The following is a 9,681-nucleotide window of genomic DNA, read 5'->3' as shown; positions in this document are numbered from 1 at the left end:
AATTTTGCACAAGTTTAATTTTTATATTAAAAAAAATGATATGCATTGATTTGTTTGTGTGTTTTACCATAGGCGTAGATCCTGGGGGGATGGGAGAATAAATCCTCCCAATATTTTGCCAGGGGGGATGGTCCGTTGTACACTCGCCCCCCAATGTTGACACCTGTAAGTGGGTTTTTGACCAAATTAACCTCATATTTGGCCATTTTAGCCCCCAAAGTGCCAAATTTTACGCGCTTCATGGAAATTTATTTCACGCTTGACCCATATTCACATATTTGTACTGTAGACTTATTTTTGTCGCCAAAAGGTGCTGGAATCACTTACTTCATAAAAATTTCCAACCCCATCCATCCAATGTCAAAAAGAAATCACGCCACTGTGTGTTACAATGTATACATTGTAATAAAAAAAAATTTTGGTATGCAACATGACACCTTGTAATGTGAGTTGAATCTGGATAAAATTATATTTTCTGATATTGTGATATCACTGATACATGATCAAAAGTATTCATTATCTTCTGAATTTTGTTTTGTGCAACAGTTGTATTGTGGAACATCTTTTTTTGGGGTGGGGGTGGAGGGTTTCTGACATAGGCATTTCTTTTGACCATCCTAATTCCCTGTCCCAAATGATGTGGTTGCTAATGGCTAAGACAGTAGCCACCATAGCCATTGTGTGTAGTACATGATTACATCTCTAATTGATGATCAAATGAAGCCATTTGTATAACTAATCCAAAAGCCACCATTATATTGCATGAATGGTATAGAAAATATGCAATTGTTATTGTGGGTGGAATGTGACTGCCATTTTGTTTTATTATTTAGGCTTTTGTCTAAAAAACAAAAGCCCTCCAGCTATTTGACATCATTAATTCTCTAATTGGTGATCCAATGAAGCCATCGGTAATACTAAACAAAAGCTCCCTCCATCCAAAAGTAATTAAATTGCTCTTTTGTCTTCCTCCCCCAAGACCCCACCCACGATTCTGACGTACACTTCCTTGTAGGGCGTCTTCTGGTTTGTTAGCAGTCTGTAGCTTTCAGTAAAACGTGTAATTGATAGGCATGTTCATGATAATGGTATTATCTTTTATCGAGATAAATTTTCATTATCACGATGGCGATAAATAGTCTGACAGGCCAAGTTATTTTGATACTAAAAATGTGTCTTAAAAAATATGAAATTCTGCCTTGTAATGAAGATAATACAATTGCCGACCAGTCCTCTGTGTTGCGCCATTTGTGGCTGCATAAACAGTGCGTATGAGACTACATGTATAATACCACAGAGGAGAAAGAAACAGAGCGTGTGCAACCAGTCAAAGTCTCCGCATCACCCGATAATGAGGGCCGATTGTTCCATGAAATTTGACAGGCGAGACTGCTACGCAATTACAGCGTATTTTCAAGGTCTATCGCGTAATCGCGAAAGCACGCAACGCTCTATCGTGTATACGCGAAGGCTCGCAGCGCTGGCGTGATTGTTAGACATGGCACGATCACACAATCGGCCCTCATGAATATGCGAGAACTTAAATCATACAATACACGGGGACTTTGACTGGTTGTACGCGCTCTGTTTCTTTCTCCTATGTGAATAATAGATAATGCATGTCTACTACGCTCACCGAACGTTGCCATGGGAATGACGCTGTTGTTTACGGTCCGCCATTGCTAGTAATATAGACAATCAAATGATTGCAGAGCCATTTTCAATCCAACCTACCCGCTCTCTACTGAGGATTTTGTTTTTGTTCAAAATGTATCTGATGTGAAAAAGTGATGTGTTTGGGGCTCAAGCAAACTGACATATGAAAATTTTGAGAGAGAAAAAATCAGGACTCGGCGGGGATTGAACCCAAGTCGCTGGATTAACGGTCCAGAGTCTAACCACTGTACTACCTGAGTTCACAGTAGGTACTCGGGCAATTTCAACTTAAGTCCACATGATAACCCGTGATGATAACTCTCTCATTGTGTCTCAGCAGCCAATGACACCGTAAACGTTGGCCTAATGGCGCTTTGGCGCACATGGGCTTCTTTGCCTTTGGGTAAATTTCATGTACAAATAGAGAGCTCCCTCCTGAAAATCCCAACAAGAATTAAGGGTACATGGCCTTATTTGCTGGTGGGATTTTTACGGGAGAGCACTTTTAGATTGTGCCTGAAATTCCAGTTATGTCATGGCAGCCCATAGCGCCATTAGGCAAACATTTACGGTAATATTAAATAATGAAGGAGGCGGCCTATATGCTTCACCCTAGCAGGGCATAAGACAATGCGAGACACAAATTAATATATGCGGAGACCGGAAATAAACGATGTAAGCCCAAAAAATTTTGATTTTTAAATGATGTGTTTGGGGCTTGAGCAAACTGACATGAAAATTTTGAGAGAGAAAAAATCGGGACTCAGCAGAGATTGAACCCGGTCACTGGATTACCGGTCCAGAATCTAACCACTGTACTACCTGAGTTTTATCTTACGCCCTGTTAGGGTGAAGCATATAGGTCTTACGTCCTGCTAGGGTGAATCTTTGTCTTCCAGGGGATCTTCCAAATTGTATGCAAATTAGTTTCCTCCTATGTGTATATTGAGATTCATAAAAATATATTGTATAAAACAGGATCAATATATATAAGTATAGTTTACTTAAGGGATCGGATATCAACGTTTGCACAGTATTTTTTGTGGGACATGAGAGCACATCAGACACACCAAATTGCATTCCAAGTACAAGGAATATTCTTCTGATATCAAATAATGTTGATTTAAAAACCAAAAGATCCCCAAAAGACCTACAATTTTTATGTTTTTTTGGGGGAAAATGTATATTTTCAATACGAAAGGTCAAAATTTTCAAATGATGGACAGCTTTTCCTCCCAGCTACATATACCTTATTGCTTTATAAAGTTTACTTCGAGGACTGTTAAATGTCAATTTTTAATAATTTGCCATACAATTTGTATCATATCGTGAATTTCAAAAATCAAAATTACTTTTAATAACAGAAGGACATTCACCGTATGCATTCTTAATTAAGAATGCAATTTAATGTGTTTGATGGAATGTGCTCCAATGTCCCACAAAATTACTATCTGATCCCTTAATACTGAAAACAAGTGATTTTTTTGTATAAAGCATTGTATATTTTGCACAACTACATAGTTTGTTCTATTTTGTACATAAAATTAGCATGAAAAAAATATACAGATTGAATATGAAATCATAGAAAGATGAAAAAAAAAGAATTTTATAAATAAATGATCGGTCATGATTGCATGTGGCTGTGGAAATACAATTTATTGTGTGTTGCTTTTTCTTTTCATGTTGATTTTTGGCCCCACACATTTGTAGGGCTTACACCTAGGTTTCATTATCATTGAGGTATAGGACTTTTATATCGGAGAAGAGCAGGTAGGGCAACTACTTGATTATATTACTACATGTTCATACTACATACTCTGAAAATTTTAGAAAATTCGCACAAGTCCGCTTTTTTTTTAAAATCACATTTTGTTCCTAAAATGGGGTTATAGCACCCTCAACGGGCACTCTCTCCATAGGGCTACATGTAAAGACCAGTTATAGACAAATGGCCTTAAAATAAAACGGACTCACAAGTGCGAATTTCCTCAAATTTTGCATATGATGTAGATTTAACATCTGGAATGTAATGCAAGTGATGTCGTTGCTGCTCTTCTAAATTCATTTTTAAAATGTCCGCCCCAGACCAAGGTGCTTAAATATGTTATCATCCAAATGGTTATCTGGTTGGTTGTTTGTTTCTTTGTTTGGCTGGCTGTACGGGTGGAAGCAAATTCATTAATCCATTGTGCAGCTCCAACGCAATAACCGATCAACTTCATTATTATGTTTTCAGGGTTATTAGGAGTTAAGAAAACCTAATAATGATAATATTGATGGCTTAAGATGATACCATAACATATCGGATTCGTCATACAAATATCGAACTTGCTGTTGGCTCGTCCGATATTTTTATGACTCATCCGATATGATATGGTATCATGCTCAGCCATCCAATATTATATCAAACCTGGTATGGTGATAGGATATGGTGGCCTGATGTGCTGTACATGTATAGTTTTGGGTTGCCTACATTTTCATTAATCCACTCTGCAGCTTAAACGCAATAACCGATCAACTTCAAACTTGGATATGGTGGCCTGATGTGCTGTATAGTTTTGTGTCATGTTATTTGCATTTTTATGAATATTAATGAGCTAATTATCTATCTATTATAAATAATTATGATTTACATGTAGCTTTTGACCATTCTAGGAGCTGTCCCCAATGATGTGGGCTGCAAGCTAAGACAATGCCTATTGTGTGTGTGGGAGATAATTACTTCATCATCAGTCTCTATAGTGATCCAACTAAACGTATTACTGCAAAACAAAAGCCACCTTTGTATTGCATGAATAGCACAGAAAATACACAATAGTTATTGTGTTTGGAAAGTAATTACTGTAATTACTAGAAAACCTAAAACCACATAGCCATTGTGTGCAGTACATGATTAATTCTCTAATTAGTGATCCAATGAAGCCATTTGTATTACTAAACAAAAGCTCCTTCCATCCAAAAAGTAATTAAATTGCCTTTTCTTTTGATCTCTTTTGTCTTCCTCCCCAACCTCCCCCCTCAATTCTGACGTACACTTCCTTGCAGGGCGTCTTCTGGTTTGTTCGCAATCTGTAGATTTTAGTAAAACTTGTAATTAGGCATGTTCACGATAATGGTATTATCGTATCATGCACATATTCTGGGGGGCTTTGGGGGCGCGAGCCAAAACTACAACGCTCACTGAATGTAGATCCTCCCTCGGGTCCATGGAGAACGACTGGTAATGTAGATTACATAGCATTAAAAATCAACCCAATACACGGACCCTCCCAGTCTGTAAGCAATTTGCCTTCCAGTTCCCAGCATTTTGTGGGAGTTCACTTTTACAGATTTGGGGTCACGCAATCTTTCTTTATACCACGTCCATGTTTTCACTACATTAACGTTTGTGTAAGTGACTAAAACAACGATATTGTATCCGACCATTCAACGCAGCTTGGCAGCACGGGGATGTTTGAAGAGTCTTCCCCAGCTAGATAATGTGCAAACATTTGCAAACCGCACGCGATATTAAATATACGCAATATGGACAATAGGCCCAAGTCCGAGTCGAGTCGTTGCCTTTTATTATTGCGCGTACCATGGGTCTATCCGACACGTGCCAGTTGAGCTCAATACCTCTCAGTTGTTGACAAGTGTCCCATCCGATCATCCCGCGGCATAGCTTTGTGCTACCATATTTGAATTGAAACTGGGGCGGGGCTTTCGTAATTGACACCGGAATCATGGTGCTTCGTTGAACGATTATTTGGAAGGAGATCTCTAACAGATTGGACCAGTCGAGAATCAGCGCCAATGGACTTTCGCGTTCAATTATAATACGAGTATATTTCTATATTGCTGCATGGTTGCCCGGGCATGGTTGACTGCATGTGTTTAATCAGTGGCGTCGATTTGTGGATGAAGAGGAATGGGTTTTTGGGGGGGGGGTTACAGGACTTTGGCATTTTTTTCATCGGGCATTATGTAATTATTTATTGTTACATTATCCAGAGATGAAACTGAACCGAGACTGGGGGCCAGTCTAACCGAATGTTGCCATCGGAATGGCGCAGTTGTTTACGGTCCGCCATTGCTAGACAATCAAATGATTTCAGAGCCATTTTCAATCCAACCTACCCGCTCTCTATACTACTGAGGATTTTGTTTTTGTTCAAAACGTATCAGATGTGAAAAAGGATACAATATCGGCAGCCTGCTATGCTATAAATTGCCTAAGTCATTTTTTTTCTGAGGGCACGGTGGCTCAGTGGTTACGGCCTTGGACTCATAATCTGAGAGCTTGCTTGACGGCGTGGGTTCGAGTCCCCGCCCCGCCACCGTGTTGCGCCTTTGGGCAAGGTGCTTTGTCACGCTTGCCTCACCCCACCCAGGTGCAATGGGAAGCTGTTAGGGGTAGTCACAGTCGTTGTACTGATGAACCCTGGGCGCCATTTGTAGGCAGCAAACGTGGTTCCGACATATTCTAATAACGGTGGAATAAATGTAAAGCGCTTTGAGGCTGTTTACGGCATAAAGCGCTATATAAATATCTACATTTATTTATTTATTTTTCTTGTAATTTTGAGAATGTGGTCAAGCATGCATCAGTTACGTAATCACCCCCGGTATTAAAAATTACCCAAATTTTTTCGTATTATTACCTTTCATTTGTATCATTATCATTTGTTCTTGTGCAAAGATTGGTGAATAAACAAATGTTTAAATGAATGTTTGAACCATATTTTGTACTTTGTTCTCAAAATTACAAAAAATGACTTGGGCAATTAGCTAGCGTAGCAGGATGGCATCTAGAGTCAGAGATTGCAGTTTTGTTGACTGTATGACAAAGTTGGATACAGAATTGCTGGAAGCAGATTGGAAAAAAAAAACACCTGTGGAATGGAATATGGCTAATCGCAATCAGTTGCACTCCCTCACATGTGGAGGGAGCAACGAAAACTGGCTGCGTGGGACACTAACTCTGAAGCCGCACTCGCCATCCTAATCCAAATAAAGCGAGCGATTTCGAGTGATAGAGGCAGGCCCGTATGCAGGATTTCATTTGGGGGTGCGGGTTTTGAAAAAGTGGATTTTTGTCCAGGGGGGGGGAGCAATTTTGTGAAAAGTAGACTTTCTTCCCAAAATTTGGACATTTTTTGTCCAAAAAAGCGTAAAAAACCTAATTATTTTGCTCGCTACGCTTGCAAATTCTGAAATTTTGGGACTTTTTGTATACTTTTTCAAATTTGGGGGGGGGGGTGCCTATGGATAGAGGTTATGATGTTGTTTCTTTGCAAATTCCCAATGTTTTCGCGTCCAAATGTATTGGGAACTTTCATAATGATTGCATATTATCATTTTGGAAAAAAAAAAAAATGGGGCAAGCAATGAGGTGCAGCATTTTTTTTTGCTCAGATAGCGAACAAAATTTTTTCTTTCTTCAAAAAACTATTCAGCCACCCCGTCCCCTTGATACCTATAATGGGTGTCCTTAGGTGTCCCTTAGTCTAGAAATTACAATGGAAACCAATGAGATACTTTTAAAAGGTGTGTTGGAGTAGTCGCTCAACTTCCCCTAGGGACTTGGGATCCAGGGGCAAGCCTTATTGCCCATGGTTGGGAAAATCTAGTTTATTTCTCTTTGGAGGCCTTGGATCATATAATATTCTTGGAAGCCAAACACTATATATAATAACTACTGGCACCAAAAGATGGGAGCATATATAATGATTTCTAATAATGGTCTAACTAATTTCTATTTTATTTTTAGTATAGTTCAATTACAATTTTAAAAAGTACATTTTAAAAATATAATGGTCTATTTTTTACAAACACATATGAGGATTTCAAGAAACCTGACAAAACCCTTTTTCATAATTTCCTGCAAATTAGCAACATGCAATGACGCATACATACAGAACCTTGTTATTTAACTAAAGTATAGGCCTGTATATTTGAGTATTTCTGTCTTGGAATCAGGGCTTGAAATAAGCAGGAGCAAGGGCAAATTTGGCTCTGCTAAAAGGCAAAATGCCACTGGTTATGAAACAGAACTGTGTGTATTTGTAAAGACCAGGAGCAATATTTACACAAAAACACCCAAAATTGCTCCTGGATCTGAAATCCTTATTTCAAGCCCTGCTTGGAATATCACTATATTTAAAACTGGCCTCAAAAAGAAACTTATAATTTTTCACAAGGTCATATCTTAAAATCCTCTCCATAAAAATGAACAAAAATTGCACACAGGATTACTTCAATACTCCACTCTAAACACTGGTCAGTAAACCAAACAGTTGTCCAACTGACAAAACAACAAAATGCACTGACATGGAACACCTTCCTGGACCACATTCACAGCCCAACTGATTTCTTTTGTTTGGTTCCAATTATTCAACTGTACATGAACAAAAAATACACTCAGGATTACTTCAATACTCTACTCTATAAACACATGTCAGTAACCAAGCAGTTGTCCAACTGACACAACATTAAAATGCACCGACACGGAACAGCTTTCGGGACCACATTCACAGGCGAATAATTGGAACCCAGCAAAAGAAATCTGTTGGGCTGTGAATTTGGTCCAGGAAGGTGTTCCATGTCAGTGCATTTTGCTGTTGTGTCAGTTGGACAACTGCTTGGTTACTGACATGTGTTTAGAGTAGAGTATTGAAGCAATCCTGTCTGTAATTTTTGTTCATTTTTATAGACAGGATTTTAAGATATGACCTTGTGAAAAATTATAACTATATAGGACAATTTTATTTTATTAACTCAGTTTATTACTGACCTGGTGTTGATGATGTGCAGAGTACACGAAAACAAAGGGAACCTGTACATAGGAATAGGAGTGTCATTTGACCTCAATCAACAGAGTCTCAATGAACAGAACACGGATCTTACATAATGTGTTATTTCCTGACTACCTGGCCTGACTAACAACCCATTATTCAGTTAGTGGCCATGTGTCCTGAACTCGCCGCCCTTAGCGTCACATCACAAATCATGATTATGAAGTTTTACACCAATCAAATTTCTAATTGGATTATCTCCACAAATATCAAGCCTAAACTAGGAAAAGTATATACTTTTGGAAAGCTGAAGGCAAAAGCAATTCAAATATACGGTCGAATCCAACCAAAAGTGTCCACGGGCCAAAAATAAAAGTCTGAAATAAAAATGTCTCCACAATTTTTTCCTTTTGCCCATTGATTGATGACATATTGGCCTTATAGGAACCAAAAGTGCCATTACTAATCTTGAAAAATAAATCCAGGACGTGTGATAGTAAATGTGATATCAAAACCCAATGTTACCTACGAATACCACTAGGATGCTTTCACTATCGCAATACTAATCAACCTAAAACAAATGGAATATTTCAATTAACGCTTTTTTCGTGTAATGTAGACCACAGGGTGTCAGGAAAATGCTAGCTCAACCAGAAAATATTTGTTTTTATTTTTATAACGCGATCAATATGATCTTTGTCAATTTATGCTAGTTTATTTTTGAAAATGAAGTTTAGGTCAGTTTCTGTATTTTATTTATCAAATGAGTATGAATCAATTTACACATTGTATAAGAACGAGTAGGATATATGTTTTCAAGAATATTAGGAATTATACGCATACACCTAACGCTTTATACAATGAAAAGGTGAAGAAACCCGGTATTCAGTAGGTAACATGAGCAATTTAACAATATGTATATTGAGTCTAGAGGTTTAAATTTGGCTATTATGGTAATGAATTAATAAAATGGTAGTTTTAGATCTCTTTCAGATGGTACGTCCAAATGAATAAATGCTATTACCTTAGATCAAAAATTTTGATGCTTTTAGCAAGATTTTGACCACTTCATTTTGATATACAAGTAGTTAATCAGCAATTTTACATAATAAATAATTGTTGAATGAATCCGTATATGGGTAATAATAGTGTCCTGGGGTACCGCTTTAGTTTTTGACAATTAATTTCCATTGGTAGGGACACTTCATTACACATGTCATGTATTATGCTGTATTCGTAAGTAACATTT

This window comes from Amphiura filiformis, chromosome 20, assembly GCF_039555335.1.
Source record: "Amphiura filiformis chromosome 20, Afil_fr2py, whole genome shotgun sequence".
Lineage (NCBI taxonomy): Eukaryota > Metazoa > Echinodermata > Ophiuroidea > Amphilepidida > Amphiuridae > Amphiura > Amphiura filiformis.
The sequence above is the reverse complement of the archived record's forward strand: the minus strand, read 5'-3'. Positions refer to the sequence as shown.